Genomic DNA, 17,972 nt, shown 5'->3' on the forward strand with positions numbered 1-17,972 from the left:
TTAAGGATTTTTACAAAAAAATCTTTTTCTGCCGGTTAAGGATTTTCTGTCCTGTGATAAAAAGCCTTCTGTCTCCACCGGCAAACTTTTCAGGGGAGCATTTGCAACCATTTTGCACCATTTTTGAGTGAATTGCGAAAAGTCAGATTTTTGATGAAATTGTGACCCCGGGGCTTAGGGATTTTTTCAAAAAAATCTTTTTCTGCCAGTTAAGTTGTCGCGGGATGATTTCTTGTCCTGTGATAAAAAAAATTCTGTTTCGACAGCCAGACATCTCAGGGAAGCATTTGCAACCGTTTGGCACCATTTTTTAGTCAATTGCCAAAAGTCAGATTTTTGCTGAAATTGTGACCCCGGGGCTTAGGGATTTTTACAAAAAAATGTTTTTCTGACAGTTAAGTTGTCGAAGGCTGATTTCTTTTCCTGTGATAAAAAGCTTTCTGTTACGGCGCCCAAGTCTCTCAGGGGAGCATTTGCAACCGTTTGGCAACATTTTTGAGTCAATTGCCGAAAGTCAAATTTTTGATGAAATTGTGATGCCGGGGCTTAGGGATTTTTTCAAAAAAAATGTTTTTATGACAGTTAAGTTGTCGAAGGCTGATTTCTTTTCCTGTGATAAAAAGCTTTCTGTTACGGCGCCCAAACCTCTCAGGGGAGCATTTGCAACCGTTTGGCAACATTTTTGAGTCAATTGCCGAAAGTCAAATTTTTGATGAAATTGTGACCCCCCCCCGGGGCTTAGGGATTTTTACAAAAAAATGTTTTTCTGACAGTTAAGTTGTCGAAGGCTGATTTCTTTTCCTGTGATAAAAAGCTTTCTGTTACGGCGCCCAAGCCTCTCAGGGGAGCATTTGCAACCGTTTGGCACCATTTTTGAGTCAATTGCCGAAAGTCAGATTTTTGATAAAATTGTGACCCCGGGGCTTAGGGATTCTTTCAAAAAAATCTTTTTATGACAGTTAAGTTGTCGCGGGATGATTTCTTTTCCTGTGTTAAAAAGCCTTCTGTTTCGACCGCCAAACATCTCAGGGAAGCATTTGCAACCGTTTGGCACCATTTTTGAGTCAATTGCCGAATGTCAGATTTTGTATGAAATTGTGACCCCGGGGCTTAGGGATTTTTTCAAAAAAATCTTTTTCTGCCGGTTAAGGATTTTCTGTCCTGTGATAAAAAGCCTTCTGTTGTGACCGCCAAACTTTTCAGGGGAGCATTTGCAAACGTTTGGCACCATTTTTGAGTGAATTGCCGAAAGTCAGATTTTTGATGAAATTGTGACCCCGGGGCTTAGGGATTTTTTCTAAAAAAATCTTTTTCTGCCAGTTATGTTGTCGCGGGATGATTTCTTGTCGTGTGATTAAAAAGCCTTCTGTTTCGACCGCCAAACCCCTCAGGGGAGCATTTGCAACCATCTAGCACCATTTTTGAGTGAATTGCTGAATGTCAGATTTTTCATGAAATTGTGACCCCGGGGCTTAGGGATTTTTTCAAAAAAATGTTTTTCTGCCAGTTAAGTTGTCGAGGGCTGATTTCTTTTCCTGTGATAAAAAGCCTTCTGTTTCGACCGCCAAACATCTCATGGTAGCATTTGCAACCGTTTGGCACCATTTTTGAGTGAATCGCCGAAAGTCAGATTTATGATGAAATTGTGACCCCGGAGCTTAGGGATTTTTTGAAAAAAATCTTTTTCTGACAGTTAAGTGGTCGCGGGCTGATTTTTTTTCCCTGTGATAAAAAGCCTTCTGTTTCGACCGCCAAAGATCTCAGGAGAGCATTTGCAACTGTTTGGCCCCATTTTTGAGTCAATTGCCGAAAGTCAGATTTTTGATGAAATTGTGACCCCGGGGCTTAGAGATTTTTTTTAAAAAAAGGTTTTTCTGCCAGTTAAGTTGTCGCGGGCTGATTTCTTGTCCTTTGATAAAAAGCCTTCTGTTTCGACCACAAAACATCCCATGGGAGCATTTGCAACCATTTGGCACCATTTTTGAGTCAATTGCCGAAAGTCAAATTTTGGCTGAAATTACGGGTTTTTTCAAAAAAATGTTTTTCTGCTGGTTAGGTTGTCAAGGGCTGATTACTTTTCCTGTGATAAAAAGCCTTCTGTTTCGACCGCCAAAGATCTCAGGAGAGCATTTGCAACTGTTTGGCCCCATTTTTGAGTGAATTGCCAAAAGTCAGATTTTTGATGAAATTGTCACCCCGGGGCTTAGGGATTTTTGCAAAAAAATCTTTTTCTGCCGGTTAAGGATTTTCTGTCCTGTGATAAAAAGCCTTCTGTTTCGACCGCCAAAGATCTCAGGAGAGCATTTGCAACTGTTTGGCCCCATTTTTGAGTGAATTACCGAAAGTCAGATTTTCGCTGAAATTGTGACCCCGGGGCTTAAGGGTTTTTTCAAAAAAATGTTTTTCTGCTGGTTAGGTTGTGAAGGGCTGATTACTTTTCCTGTGATAAAAAGCCTTCTGTTTCGTCAGCCAGACATCTCAGGGAAGCATTTGCAACCGTTTGGCACCATTTCTGAGTGAATTGCCGAAAGTCAGATTTTTGATGAAATTGTGACCCCGGGCTTAAGGATTTTTACAAAAAAATCTTTTTCTGCCGGTTAAGGATTTTCTGTCCTGTGATAAAAAGCCTTCTGTCTCCACCGGCAAACTTTTCAGGGGAGCATTTGCAACCATTTTGCACCATTTTTGAGTGAATTGCCAAAAGTCAGATTTTTGATGAAATTGTGACCCCGGGGCTTAGGGATTTTTTCAAAAAAATCTTTTTCTGCCAGTTAAGTTGTCGCGGGATGATTTCTTGTCCTGTGATAAAAAAAATTCTGTTTCGACAGCCAGACATCTCAGGGAAGCATTTGCAACCGTTTGGCACCATTTTTTAGTCAATTGCCAAAAGTCAGATTTTTGCTGAAATTGTGACCCCGGGGCTTAGGGATTTTTACAAAAAAATGTTTTTCTGACAGTTAAGTTGTCGAAGGCTGATTTCTTTTCCTGTGATAAAAAGCTTTCTGTTACGGCGCCCAAGCCTCTCAGGGGAGCATTTGCAACCGTTTGGCAACATTTTTGAGTCAATTGCCGAAAGTCAGATTTTTGATAAAATTGTGACCCCGGGGCTTAGGGATTCTTTCAAAAAAATCTTTTTATGACAGTTAAGTTGTCGCGGGATGATTTCTTTTCCTGTGATAAAAAGCCTTCTGTTTCGACCGCCAAACATCTCAGGGAAGCATTTGCAACCGTTTGGCACTATTTTTGAGTCAATTGCCGAATGTCAGATTTTGTATGAAATTGTGACCCCGGGGCTTAGGGATTTTTTCAAAAAAATCTTTTTCTGCCGGTTAAGGATTTTCTGTCCTGTGATAAAAAGCCTTCTGTTGTGACCGCCAAACTTTTCAGGGGAGCATTTGCAAACGTTTGGCACCATTTTTGAGTGAATTGCCGAAAGTCAGATTTTTGATGAAATTGTGACCCCGGGGCTTAGGGATTTTTTCAAAAAAATCTTTTTCTGCCAGTTATGTTGTCGCGGGATGGTTTCTTGTCCTGTGATTAAAAAGCCTTCTGTTTCGACCGCCAAACCCCTCAGGGGAGCATTTGCAAGCGTTTGGTACCATTTTTGAGTGAATTGCTGAATGTCAGATTTTTCATGAAATTGTGACCCCGGGGCTTAGGGATTTTTTCAAAAAAATGTTTTTCTGCCAGTTAAGTTGTCGAGGGCTGATTTCTTTTCCTGTGATAAAAAGCCTTCTGTTTCGACCACCAAACATTTCATGGGAGCTATTGCAACCGTTTGGCACCATTTTTGAGTTAATTGCCGAAAGTCAGATTTTTGAGGAAATTGTCACCCCGGGGCTTAGGGATTTTTTGAAAAAAATGTTTTTCTGCCAGTTAAGTTGTCGAGGGCTGATTTCTTTTCCTGTGATAAAAAGCCTTCTGTTTTGACCCCCAAACCTCTCAGGGGAGCATTTGCAACCGTTTGGCACCATTTTTGAGTCCATTGCCGAAAGTCAGATTTTTACTGAAATTGTGACTCGGGGGCTTAGGGATTTTTTCAAAAAAATCTTTTTCTGCCAGTTAAGTTGGCGCGGGATGATTTCTTGTCCTGTGATAAAAAGCCTTCTGTTTCGACCACCAAACATTTCATGGGAGCATTTGCAACCGTTTGGCACCATTTTTGAGTGAATTGCCGAAAGTCAGATTTTTGAGGAAATTGTGACTCGGGGGCTTAGGGTTTTTTTTCAAAAAAATCTTTTTCTGACAGTTAAGCATTTTCTGTCCTGTGATAAAAAGCCTTCTGTTTTGACCGCCAAACTTTTCAGGGGAGCATTTGCAACCATTTAGCACCATTTTTGAGTGAATTGCTGAATGTCAGATTTTTGATGAAATTGTGACCCCGGGGCTTAGGGATTTTTTCAAAAAAATGTTTTTCTGACAGTTAAGTTGTCGAGGGCTGATTTCTTTTCCTGTGATAAAAAGCCTTCTGTTTCGACCGCCAAACATCTCATGGGAGCATTTGCAACCGTTTGGCACCATTTTTGAGTCCATTGCCGAAAGTCAGATTTTTGATGAAATTGTGACCCCGGGGCTTAGGGATTTTTTCAAAAAAATGTTTTTCTGACAGTTAAGTTTTCGAAGGCTGATTTCTTTTCCTGTGATAAAAAGCCTTCTGTTTCGACCGCCAAACATCTCATGGTAGCATTTGCAACCATTTGGCACCATTTTTGAGTCAATTGCCGAAAGTCAGATTTATGATGTAATTGTGACTCGGGGGCTTAGGGATCTTTTGAAAATAATCTTTTTCTGCCAGATAAGTTGTCGCGGGATGATTTCTTGTCCTGTGATAAAAAGCCTTCTGTTTCGAGCGCCAAAGATCTCAGGGGATCATTTGCAACCGTTTGGCACCATTTTTGAGTGAATCACCGAAAGTCAGATTTTTGATGAAATTGTGACCCCGGAGCTTAGGGATTTTTTGAAAAAAATCTTTTTCTGACAGTTAAGTGGTCGCGGGCTGATTTTTTTCCCTGTGATAAAAAGCCTTCTGTTTCGACCGCCAAAGATCTCAGGAGAGCATTTGCAACTGTTTGGCCCCATTTTTGAGTCAATTGCCGAAAGTCAGATTTTTGATGAAATTGTGACCCCGGGGCTTAGAGATTTTTTTTAAAAAAAGGTTTTTCTGCCAGTTAAGTTGTCGCGGGCTGATTTCTTGTCCTTTGATAAAAAGCCTTCTGTTTCGACCACCAAACATCCCATGGGAGCATTTGCAACCATTTGGCACCATTTTTGAGTCAATTGCCGAAAGTCAAATTTTGGCTGAAATTACGGGTTTTTTCAAAAAAATGTTTTTCTGCTGGTTAGGTTGTCAAGGGCTGATTACTTTTCCTGTGATAAAAAGCCTTCTGTTTCGTCAGCCAGACATCTCAGGGAAGCATTTGCAACCGTTTGGCACCATTTCTGAGTGAATTGCCGAAAGTCAGATTTTTGATGAAATTGTGACCCCGGGCTTAAGGATTTTTACAAAAAAATCTTTTTCTGCCGGTTAAGGATTTTCTGTCCTGTGATAAAAAGCCTTCTGTCTCCACCGGCAAACTTTTCAGGGGAGCATTTGCAACCATTTTGCACCATTTTTGAGTGAATTGCCAAAAGTCAGATTTTTGATGAAATTGTGACCCCGGGGCTTAGGGATTTTTTCAAAAAAATCTTTTTCTGCCAGTTAAGTTGTCGCGGGATGATTTCTTGTCCTGTGATAAAAAAAATTCTGTTTCGACAGCCAGACATCTCAGGGAAGCATTTGCAACCGTTTGGCACCATTTTTGAGTCAATTGCCAAAAGTCAGATTTTTGCTGAAATTGTGACCCCGGGGCTTAGGGATTTTTACAAAAAAATGTTTTTCTGACAGTTAAGTTGTCGAAGGCTGATTTCTTTTCCTGTGATAAAAAGCTTTCTGTTACGGCGCCCAAGCCTCTCAGGGGAGCATTTGCAACCGTTTGGCAACATTTTTGAGTCAATTGCCGAAAGTCAAATTTTTGATGAAATTGTGATGCCGGGGCTTAGGGATTTTTTCAAAAAAATGTTTTTCTGACAGTTAAGTTGTCGAAGGCTGATTTCTTTTCCTGTGATAAAAAGCTTTCTGTTACGGCGCCCAAACCTCTCAGGGGAGCATTTGCAACCGTTTGGCAACATTTTTGAGTCAATTGCCGAATGTCAGATTTTTGATGAAATTGTGACCCCCCCCCCCCCGGGGCTTAGGGATTTTTACAAAAAAATGTTTTTCTGACAGTTAAGTTGTCGAAGGCTGATTTCTTTTCCTGTGATAAAAAGCTTTCTGTTACGGCGCCCAAGCCTCTCAGGGGAGCATTTGCAACCGTTTGGCACCATTTTTGAGTCAATTGCCGAAAGTCAGATTTTAGATGAAATTGTGACCCTGGGGCTTAGGGATTTTTTCTAAAAAATCTTTTTCTGCCAGTTATGTTGTCGCGGGATGATTTCTTGTCGTGTGATTAAAAAGCCTTCTGTTTCGACCGCCAAACCCCTCAGGGGAGCATTTGCAACCATCTAGCACCATTTTTGAGTGAATTGCTGAATGTCAGATTTTTCATGAAATTGTGACCCCGGGGCTTAGGGATTTTTTCAAAAAAATGTTTTTCTGCCAGTTAAGTTGTCGAGGGCTGATTTCTTTTCCTGTGAGAAAAAGCCTTCGGTTTCGACTGCCAGACATCTCAGGGGAGCATTTGCAACCGTATGGCACCATTTTTGAGTTAATTGCCGAAAGTCAGATTTTTGAGGAAATTGTGACTCGGGGGCTTAGGGATTTTTTCAAAAAAATCTTTTTCTGCCAGTTAAGTTGTCGCGGGATGATTTCTTGTCCTGTGATAAAAAGCCTTCTGTTTCGACCACCAAACATTTCATGGGAGCATTTGCAACCGTTTGGCACCATTTTTGAGTTAATTGCCGAAAGTCAGATTTTTGAGGAAATTGTGACTCGGGGGCTTAGGGTTTTTTTTCAAAAAAATCTTTTTCTGACAGTTAAGCATTTTCTGTCCTGTGATAAAAAGCCTTCTGTTTTGACCGCCAAACTTTTCAGGGGAGCATTTGCAACCATTTAGCACCATTTTTGAGTGAATTGCTGAATGTCAGATTTTTGATGAAATTGTGACCCCGGGGCTTAGGGATTTTTTCAAAAAAATGTTTTTCTGACAGTTAAGTTGTCGAAGGCTGATTTCTTTTCCTGTGATAAAAAGCCTTCTGTTTCGACCGCCAAACATCTCATGGTAGCATTTGCAACCGTTTGGCACCATTTTTGAGTGAATTGCCGAAAGTCAGATTTTTGATGAAATTGTGACTCGGGGGGTTAGGGATCTTTTGAAAATAATCTTTTTCTGCCAGATAAGTTGTCGCGGGATGATTTCTTGTCCTGTGATAAAAAGCCTTCTGTTTCGAGCGCCAAAGATCTCAGGGGATCATTTGCAACCGTTTGGCACCATTTTTGAGTGAATCACCGAAAGTCAGATTTTTGATGAAATTGTGACCCCGGAGCTTAGGGATTTTTTGAAAAAAATCTTTTTCTGACAGTTAAGTGGTCGCGGGCTGATTTTTTTCCCTGTGATAAAAAGCCTTCTGTTTCGACCGCCAAAGATCTCAGGAGAGCATTTGCAACTGTTTGGCCCCATTTTTGAGTCAATTGCCGAAAGTCAGATTTTTGATGAAATTGTGACCCCGGGGCTTAGAGATTTTTTTTAAAAAAAGGTTTTTCTGCCAGTTAAGTTGTCGCGGGCTGATTTCTTGTCCTTTGATAAAAAGCCTTCTGTTTCGACCACCAAACATCCCATGGGAGCATTTGCAACCATTTGGCACCATTTTTGAGTCAATTGCCGAAAGTCAAATTTTGGCTGAAATTACGGGTTTTTTCAAAAAAATGTTTTTCTGCTGGTTAGGTTGTCAAGGGCTGATTACTTTTCCTGTGATAAAAAGCCTTCTGTTTCGTCAGCCAGACATCTCAGGGAAGCATTTGCAACCGTTTGGCACCATTTCTGAGTGAATTGCCGAAAGTCAGATTTTTGATGAAATTGTGACCCCGGGCTTAAGGATTTTTACAAAAAAATCTTTTTCTGCCGGTTAAGGATTTTCTGTCCTGTGATAAAAAGCCTTCTGTCTCCACCGGCAAACTTTTCAGGGGAGCATTTGCAACCATTTTGCACCATTTTTGAGTGAATTGCCAAAAGTCAGATTTTTGATGAAATTGTGACCCCGGGGCTTAGGGATTTTTTCAAAAAAATCTTTTTCTGCCAGTTAAGTTGTCGCGGGATGATTTCTTGTCCTGTGATAAAAAAAATTCTGTTTCGACAGCCAGACATCTCAGGGAAGCATTTGCAACCGTTTGGCACCATTTTTGAGTCAATTGCCAAAAGTCAGATTTTTGCTGAAATTGTGACCCCGGGGCTTAGGGATTTTTACAAAAAAATGTTTTTCTGACAGTTAAGTTGTCGAAGGCTGATTTCTTTTCCTGTGATAAAAAGCTTTCTGTTACGGCGCCCAAGCCTCTCAGGGGAGCATTTGCAACCGTTTGGCAACATTTTTGAGTCAATTGCCGAAAGTCAAATTTTTGATGAAATTGTGATGCCGGGGCTTAGGGATTTTTTCAAAAAAATGTTTTTCTGACAGTTAAGTTGTCGAAGGCTGATTTCTTTTCCTGTGATAAAAAGCTTTCTGTTACGGCGCCCAAACCTCTCAGGGGAGCATTTGCAACCGTTTGGCAACATTTTTGAGTCAATTGCCGAATGTCAGATTTTTGATGAAATTGTGACCCCCCCCCCCCGGGGCTTAGGGATTTTTACAAAAAAATGTTTTTCTGACAGTTAAGTTGTCGAAGGCTGATTTCTTTTCCTGTGATAAAAAGCTTTCTGTTACGGCGCCCAAGCCTCTCAGGGGAGCATTTGCAACCGTTTGGCACCATTTTTGAGTCAATTGCCGAAAGTCAGATTTTAGATGAAATTGTGACCCTGGGGCTTAGGGATTTTTTCTAAAAAATCTTTTTCTGCCAGTTATGTTGTCGCGGGATGATTTCTTGTCGTGTGATTAAAAAGCCTTCTGTTTCGACCGCCAAACTCCTCAGGGGAGCATTTGCAACCATCTAGCACCATTTTTGAGTGAATTGCTGAATGTCAGATTTTTCATGAAATTGTGACCCCGGGGCTTAGGGATTTTTTCAAAAAAATGTTTTTCTGCCAGTTAAGTTGTCGAGGGCTGATTTCTTTTCCTGTGAGAAAAAGCCTTCGGTTTCGACTGCCAGACATCTCAGGGGAGCATTTGCAACCGTATGGCACCATTTTTGAGTTAATTGCCGAAAGTCAGATTTTTGAGGAAATTGTGACTCGGGGGCTTAGGGATTTTTTCAAAAAAATCTTTTTCTGCCAGTTAAGTTGTCGCGGGATGATTTCTTGTCCTGTGATAAAAAGCCTTCTGTTTCGACCACCAAACATTTCATGGGAGCATTTGCAACCGTTTGGCACCATTTTTGAGTTAATTGCCGAAAGTCAGATTTTTGAGGAAATTGTGACTCGGGGGCTTAGGGTTTTTTTTCAAAAAAATCTTTTTCTGACAGTTAAGCATTTTCTGTCCTGTGATAAAAAGCCTTCTGTTTTGACCGCCAAACTTTTCAGGGGAGCATTTGCAACCATTTAGCACCATTTTTGAGTGAATTGCTGAATGTCAGATTTTTGATGAAATTGTGACCCCGGGGCTTAGGGATTTTTTCAAAAAAATGTTTTTCTGACAGTTAAGTTGTCGAAGGCTGATTTCTTTTCCTGTGATAAAAAGCCTTCTGTTTCGACCGCCAAACATCTCATGGTAGCATTTGCAACCGTTTGGCACCATTTTTGAGTGAATTGCCGAAAGTCACATTTTTGATGAAATTGTGACTCGGGGGCTTAGGGATCTTTTGAAAATAATCTTTTTCTGCCAGATAAGTTGTCGAAGGCTGATTTCTTTTCCTGTGATAAAAAGCCTTCTGTTTCGAGCGCCAAAGATCTCAGGGGATCATTTGCAACCGTTTGGCACCATTTTTGAGTGAATCACCGAAAGTCAGATTTTTGATGAAATTGTGACCCCGGAGCTTAGGGATTTTTTGAAAAAAATCTTTTTCTGACAGTTAAGTGGTCGCGGGCTGATTTTTTTCCCTGTGATAAAAAGCCTTCTGTTTCGACCGCCAAAGATCTCAGGAGAGCATTTGCAACTGTTTGGCCCCATTTTTGAGTCAATTGCCGAAAGTCAGATTTTTGATGAAATTGTGACCCCGGGGCTTAGAGATTTTTTTTAAAAAAAGGTTTTTCTGCCAGTTAAGTTGTCGCGGGCTGATTTCTTGTCCTTTGATAAAAAGCCTTCTGTTTCGACCACAAAACATCCCATGGGAGCATTTGCAACCATTTGGCACCATTTTTGAGTCAATTGCCGAAAGTCAAATTTTGGCTGAAATTACGGGTTTTTTCAAAAAAATGTTTTTCTGCTGCTTAGGTTGTCAAGGGCTGATTACTTTTCCTGTGATAAAAAGCCTTCTGTTTCGACCGCCAAAGATCTCAGGAGAGCATTTGCAACTGTTTGGCCCCATTTTTGAGTGAATTGCCAAAAGTCAGATTTTTGATGAAATTGTCAACCCGGGGCTTAGGGATTTTTGCAAAAAAATCTTTTTCTGCCGGTTAAGGATTTTCTGTCCTGTGATAAAAAGCCTTCTGCTTTGACCGCCAAACTTTTCAGGGGAGCATTTGCAACCGTTTGGCACCATTTCTGAGTGAATTGCCGAAAGTCAGATTTTTGATGAAATTGTCACCCCGGGGCTTAGGGATTTTTTGAAAAAAATCCTTTTCTGCCGGTTAAGTTGTCGAGGGCTGATTTCCTGTGATAAGAAGCCTTCTGTTTTGACCGCCAAACCCCTCAGGTGAGCATTTGCAACCGTTTGGCACCATTTTTGAGTGAATGGCAGAAAGTGAAATTTTTTATAAAATTGTGAACCCGGGGCATAGGGATTTTTTTTTAAAAAAAAAAATTCTGCCGGTTAAGGTGTTTTTTACCCTTCAATTTTTAAGTTGTTAACCAACCTTAAATCTACGGATGAGGGGCAGTATATACAATTAATAAAATAGTAACAATACTATTTGTTACTATAGACAGGCATACCATTGTTCAGGAAGGTCTACTGTATAAATAGTAAAGTAGGATAAGTAATAAAGTAGCAGTAGTAAAGTGGAAGTAAAGTGGTAGTAAAGCAATAGTAAACCAGTAGTGAAGTAGCAATTACGTAATGGTAAAACAATATTAAAGTGGTGGAATAGTAGTAAAATAGTAGTAAAGTAGTAGTAAAACAGTAGTAAAGTAGAAGTAGTAATACAGTAGTAAAATAGTAGTAAAATGGTAGTAAGGCAGTAGTGAAACAGCAGTAAGATAGTAGTAGTAAAATGGTCCAATAGTAAAGCGGTGGAATAGTAGTAAAATAGCTGTAAAGTAGCAGTCAAAGGATAGCAAAGTAGTAGTAAAATGATAGTAAGGCAGTAGTAAATGGTAGTAAACTGGTAGTAAACTAGTAGTAAACTGGTAGTAAACTCGTAGTAAAATAGTAATAAAGTAGTAGTAAAGTTGTGGTAAAGCGGTAGTAAAGTAGTAGTAAAGCAGTAGTAAAGTAGTAGTAAAGTAGTAGTAAAGTAGTAGTAAGAATGACCTCGGAAGTGTTCTTTGTACAAAATGGCGCCATGTTGGTAGCCTCAATCACAGAGGTTTTTCCAGTTGTTTCCATATAAAGTAGTGGGGCGGGGGGATTGGCTTCTCAGTGTTTGTATGTTGATCCCTGTTAAAAAGTACACCAGAATTTAGTGGCGTTGGATATTTTGGGTCCCAAAATGTCCCCGCCAGCAGTGGCTGCATAAAATCCTTGAGTCAGAACTGAGCGATGGGCAACACACTGTTGTGAGTCAGGAGCTGTGTGAGGAGCCAGTAGTCAAAATAAGGGATTTGAATTAGATTATATCTTACCCGCCCAGTGGTGTTTCCTACTTTCTTCAGTAGGCACCATTTTTGAGTGAATGGCCGAAAGTCAGATTTTTGTCTTAGGGATTTTTGAGTGAATGGCCGAAAGTCAGATTTTTGGCTTAGGGATTTTTGTGAAAAAAATCTTTCTCTGAGATAAAAAGCCTTCTGTTTCGACCGCCAAAGATCTCAGGAGAGCATTTGCCACTGTTTGGCCCCATTTTTGAGTCAATTGCCGAAAGTCAGATTTTTGATGAAATTTTGACCCCGGGGCTTAGAGATTTTTTTTAAAAAAAGTTTTTCTGCCAGTGAAGTTGTCGCGGGCTGATTTCTTGTCCTTTGATAAAAAGCCTTCTGTTTCGACCACCAAACATCTCATGGGAGCATTTGCAACCATTTGGCACCATTTTTGAGTCAGTTGCCGAAAGTCAGATTTTGGCTGAAATTACGGGTTTTTTCAAAAAAATGTTTTTCTGCTGGTTAGGTTGTCAGGGGCTGATTACTTTTCCTGTGATAAAAAGCCTTCTGTTTCGACCGCCAAAGATCTCAGGAGAGCATTTGCAACTGTTTGGCCCCATTTTTGAGTGAATTGCCAAAAGTCAGATTTTTGATGAAATTGTCACCCCGGGGCTTAGGGATTTTTGCAAAAAAATCTTTTTCTGCCGGTTAAGGATTTTCTGTCCTGTGATAAAAAGCCTTCTGCTTTGACCGCCAAACTTTTCAGGGGAGCATTTGCAACCGTTTGGCACCATTTCTGAGTGAATTGCCGAAAGTCAGATTTTTGCTGAAATTGTGAGCCCGGGGCTTAGGGATTTTTTGAAAAAAATCTTTTTCTGCCAGTTAAGTTGCCGGGGGCTGATTTCTTGTCCTGTGATAAAAAGTCTTCTGTCTCGACCGCCAAATCTCTCAGGGGAGCATTTGCAACCGTTTGGCACCATTTTTGAGTCAATTGCTGAAAGTCAGATTTTTGATGAAATTGTGACCCCGGGGCTTAGGGATTTTTTCAAAAAAATGTTTTTCTGACAGTTAAGTTGTCGAGGGCTGATTTCTTATCCTGTGAAAGAAAGCCTCCTGTTTCGACCGCCAAACATCTCAGGGGATCATTTGAAACCGTTTGGCACCATTTTTGAGTGAATCACCGAAAGTCAGATTTTTGATGAAATTGTGACCCCGGGGCTTAGGGATTTTTTGAAAAAAATCTTTTTCTGACAGTTAAGTGGTCACGGGCTGATTTTTTTTCCTGTGATAAAAAGCCTTCTGTTTCGACCGCCAAAGATCTCAGGAGAGCATTTGGAACTGTTTGGCCCCATTTTTGAGTCAATTGCCGAAAGTAAAATAGCTGTAAAGTAGCAGTGAAAGGATAGCAAAGGAGTAGTAAAATGATAGTAAAGCAGTAGTAAGGTAGTAGTAAATGGTAGTGAAGTAGGAGTGAAGCAGTAGTAAAGCAGTAGTAAAGCAGTGGTAAAGCAGTAGTAAAGTAGTAGCAAAGTAGTAGTAAAGTGGTGGCAAAGCGGTAGTAAAGTAGTAGTAAAGTGGTAGAAAAGTAGTAGTAAAGTGGTAGAAAAGTAGTAGTAAAGTAGTAGTAAAGTAGTTAGAACTGAGCGATGGGCAACACACTGTCGTGAGTCAGGAGCTGTATGAGGAGCCAGTAGTCAAAATAAGGGATTTGACTTAGATGATATCTTACCCGCCCAGTGGTGTTTCCTACTTTCTTCAGTAGGCACCATTTTTGAGTGAATGGCCGAAAGTCAGATTTTTGATGAAATTGTGACCGCGGGGCTTAGGGATTTTTGTGAAAAAAATATTTCTCTGCCGGTTAAATTGTCGAGGGCTGATTTCTTTTCCTGTGATAAAAAAAATTCTGTTTCGACAGCCAGACATCTCAGGGGAGCATTTGCAACCGTTTGGCACCATTTTTGAGTCAATTGCCGAAAGTCAGATTTTTGCTGAAATTGTCACCCCAGGGCTTTGGGATTTTTTCAAAAAAGGATTTTCTGTCCTGTGATAAAAAGCCTTCTGTTTTGATCGCCAAACTTTTCAGGGGAGTATTTGCAACCGTTTGGCACCATTGTTGTGTGAATTGCTGAAAGTCAGATTTTTGATGAAATTGTGACCCCGGGGCTTAGGGATTTTTTCAAAAAAATGTTTTTCTGACAGTTAAGTTGTCGAAGGCTGATTTCTTTTCCTGTGATAAAAAGCCTTCTGTTTCGGCGCCGAAGCCTCTCAGGGGAGCATTTGCAACCGTTTGGCACCATTTTTGAGTCAATTGCCGAAAGTCAGATTTTTTATGAAATTGTGACCCCGGGGCTTAGGGATTTTTTCAAAAAAATGTTTTTCTGACAGTTAAGTTGTCGAAGGCTGATTTCTTTTCCTGTGATAAAAAGCCTTCTGTTTCGGCGCCGAAGCCTCTCTGGGGAGCATTTGCAACCGTTTGGCACCATTTTTGAGTCAATTGCTGAAAGTCAGATTTTTGATGAAATTGTGACCCCGGGGCTTAGGGATTTTTTCAAAAAAATCTTTTTCTGCCAGTTAAGTTGTCATGGGATGATTTCTTGTCCTTTGATAAAAAGCCTTCTGTTTCGACCACCAAACATCTCATGGGAGCATTTGCAACCATTTGGCACCATTTTTGAGTCAATTGCCGAAAGTCAGATTTTGGCTGAAATTACGGGTTTTTTCAAAAAAATGTTTTTCTGCTGGTTAGGTTGTCAAGGGCTGATTACTTTTCCTGTGATAAAAAGCCTTCTGTTTCGACCGCCAAAGATCTCAGGAGAGCATTTGCAACTGTTTGGCCCCATTTTTGAGTGAATTGCCAAAAGTCAGATTTTTGATGAAATTGTCACCCCGGGGCTTAGGGATTTTTGCAAAAAAATCTTTTTATGCCGGTTAAGGATTTTCTGTCCTGTGATAAAAAGCCTTCTGCTTTGACCGCCAAACTTTTCAGGGGAGCATTTGCAACCGTTTGGCACCATTTCTGAGTGAATTGCCGAAAGTCAGATTTTTGATGAAATTGTGAATCCGGGGCATAGGGATTTTTTTTTAAAAAAAAAAAATTTTGCCGGTTAAGGTGTTTTTTACCCTTCAATTTTTAAGTTGTTAACCAACCTTAAATCTACGGATGAGGGGCAGTATATACAATTAATAAAATAGTAACAATACTATTTGTTACTATAGACAGGCATGCCATTGTTCAGGAAGGTCTACTGTATAAATAGTAAAGTAGGATAAGTAATACAGTAGCAGTAGTAAAGTGGAAGTAAAGTGGTAGTAAAGCAATAGTAAACCAGTAGTGAAGTAGCAATTACGTAATGGTAAAACAGTAGTAAAGTGGTGGAATAGTAGTAAAATAGTAGTAAAGTAGTAGTAAAACAGTAGTAAAGTAGAAGTAGTAATACAGTAGTAAAATAGTAGTAAAATGGTAGTAAGGCAGTAGTGAAACAGCAGTAAGATAGTAGTAGTAAAATGGTCCAATAGTAAAGCGGTGGAATAGTAGTAAAATAGCTGTAAAGTAGCAGTGAAAGGATAGCAAAGTAGTAGTAAAATGATAGTAAGGCAGTAGTAAATTGTAGTAAACTAGTAGTAAACTGGTAGTAAACTAGTAGTAAACTGGTAGTAAACTGGTAGTAAACTGGTAGTAAACTAGTAGTAAACTGATAGTAAACTAGTAATAAACTGGCAATAAACTGGTAGTAAACTAGTAGTAAACTGATAGTAAACTAGTAGTAAACTGATAGTAAACTAGTAGTAAAATAGTAGTAAAGTAGTAGTAAAGTTGTGGTAAAGCGGTAGTAAAGTAGTAGTAAAGTAGTAGTAAAGTAGTAGTAAAGTAGTAGTAAGAATGACCTCGGAAGTGTTCGTTGTACAAAATGGCGCCATGTTGGTAGCCTCAAATCACAGAGGTTTTTCCAGTTGTTTCCATATAAAGTAGTGGGGCGGGGGGATTGGCTTCTCAGTGTTTGTATGTTGATCCCTGTTAAAAAGTACACCAGAATTTAGTGGCGTTGGATATTTTGGGTCCCAAAATGTCCCCGCCAGCAGTGGCTGCATAAAATTCGTTAGTTAGAACTGAGCGATGGGCAACACACTGTCGTGAGTCAGGAGCTGTATGAGGAGCCAGTAGTCAAAATAAGGGATTTGACTTAGATGATATCTTACCCGCCCAGTGGTGTTTCCTACTTTCTTCAGTAGGCACCATTTTTGAGTGAAAGGCCGAAAGTCAGATTTTTGATGAAATTGTGACCCCGGGGCTTAGGGATTTTTTCAAAAAAATCTTTTTCTGCCAGTTAAGTTGTCGCGGGCTGATTTCTTTTCCTGTGATAAAAACCCTTCTGTTTCGACCGCCAAACATCTCATGGGAGCATTTGCAACCGTTTGGCACCATTTTTGAGTGAATTGCCGAAAGTCAGATTTTTACTGAAATTGTGACCCCGGGGCTTAGGGATATTTTCAAAAAAGGATTTCCTGTCCTGTGATAAAAAGCCTTCTGTTGCGATCGCAAAACTTTTCAGGGGAGTATTTGCAACCGTTTGGCACGATTTTTTTCTGCCAGTTAAGTTGTCGAGAGCTGATTTCTTTTCCTGTGATAAAAAGCCTTCTGTTTCGACCCCCAAACCTCTCAGGGGAGCATTTGCAACCGTTTGGCACCATTTCTGAGTGAATTGCCGAAAGTCAGATTTTTGATGAAATTGTCACCCCGGGGCTTAGGGATTTTTTGAAAAAAATCTTTTTCTGCCAGTTAAGTTGTCGAGGGCTGATTTCCTGTGATAAAAAGCCTTCTGTTTTGACCGCCAAACCCCTCAGGTGAGCATTTGCAACCGTTTGGCACCATTTTTGAGTGAATGGCAGAAAGTCAAATTTTTTATAAAATTGTGAATCCGGGGCATAGGGATTTTTTTAAAAAAAAAAAAAATTCTGCCGGTTAAGGTGTTTTTTACCCTTCAATTTTTAAGTTGTTAACCAACCTTAAATCTACGGATGAGGGGCAGTATATACAATTAATAAAATAGTAACAATACTATTTGTTACTATAGACAGGCATGCCATTGTTCAGGAAGGTCTACTGTATAAATAGTAAAGTAGGATAAGTAATACAGTAGCAGTAGTAAAGTGGAAGTAAAGTGGTAGTAAAGCAATAGTAAACCAGTAGTGAAGTAGCAATTACGTAATGGTAAAACAGTAGTAAAGTGGTGGAATAGTAGTAAAATAGTAGTAAAGTAGTAGTAAAACAGTAGTAAAGTAGAAGTAGTAATACAGTAGTAAAATAGTAGTAAAATGGTAGTAAGGCAGTAGTGAAACAGCAGTAAGATAGTAGTAGTAAAATGGTCCAATAGTAAAGCGGTGGAATAGTAGTAAAATAGCCGTAAAGTAGCAGTGAAAGGATAGCAAAGTAGTAGTAAAATGATAGTAAGGCAGTAGTAAATTGTAGTAAACTAGTAGTAAACTGGTAGTAAACTAGTAGTAAACTGGTAGTAAACTAGTAGTAAACTAGTAGTAAACTGAAAGTAAACTAGTAGTAAACTGATAGTAAACTAGTAGTAAAATAGTAGTAAAGTAGTAGTAAAGTTGTGGTAAAGCGGTAGTAAAGTAGTAGTAAAGTAGTAGTAAAGTAGTAGTAAAGTAGTAGTAAGAATGACCTCGGTAGTGTTCGTTGTACAAAATGGCGCCATGTTGGTAGCCTCAAATCACAGAGGTTTTTCCAGTTGTTTCCATATAAAGTAGTGGGGCGGGGGGATTGGCTTCTCAGTGTTTGTATGTTGATCCCTGTTAAAAAGTACACCAGAATTTAGTGGCGTTGGATATTTTGGGTCCCAAAATGTCCCCGCCAGCAGTGGCTGCATAAAATTCGTTAGTTAGAACTGAGCGATGGGCAACACACTGTCGTGAGTCAGGAGCTGTATGAGGAGCCAGTAGTCAAAATAAGGGATTTGACTTAGATGATATCTTACCCGCCCAGTGGTGTTTCCTACTTTCTTCAG

Source organism: Podarcis cretensis (genome assembly GCF_951804945.1).
Source record: "Podarcis cretensis genome assembly, contig: SCAFFOLD_24, whole genome shotgun sequence".
NCBI classification, from domain to species: domain Eukaryota; kingdom Metazoa; phylum Chordata; class Lepidosauria; order Squamata; family Lacertidae; genus Podarcis; species Podarcis cretensis.